Source organism: Meleagris gallopavo, chromosome 1 (genome assembly GCF_000146605.3).
Source record: "Meleagris gallopavo isolate NT-WF06-2002-E0010 breed Aviagen turkey brand Nicholas breeding stock chromosome 1, Turkey_5.1, whole genome shotgun sequence".
Classification (NCBI taxonomy): Eukaryota; Metazoa; Chordata; class Aves; order Galliformes; family Phasianidae; genus Meleagris; species Meleagris gallopavo.
In genome coordinates, this window is record NC_015011.2 from 13,285,462 (window position 1) to 13,285,869 (window position 408).

The window sequence follows — 408 nt, forward strand, 5'->3', positions numbered from 1 at the left end:
TAATAAACGTGTAGCAGCTGGCAGGAAAGTAGAACATCCTTCTGTTAAGTCACAGTGTATGTGTAGGTATACGCACCGCAATTTTCTGTTTTAAAAAAAAGACACATGGACCTTTTATATTGGTATCCTTGATACAGAAATAGAAAATGCACTGTAGAAAGGGAGACAGATGGGAAGACTTAGTGAGTTTTGTGGGTATGTTTTTGAGCTTCTAATGGAGCAATACCATTTCCCAACATTTAAATACGGAAATATCAAATCCATTCCATAGTCCTAAATGTTGCTTTTGTAGTTACACCTCCAGAGACTTTGGTTAGTCCAGCTGAGTTCTCTAACCCATCCTCCCCCAGTCTGTCTAATGGGAATAGGAGTATTTACTTACTTACCTATCTCATGAGAGTGTTAAGG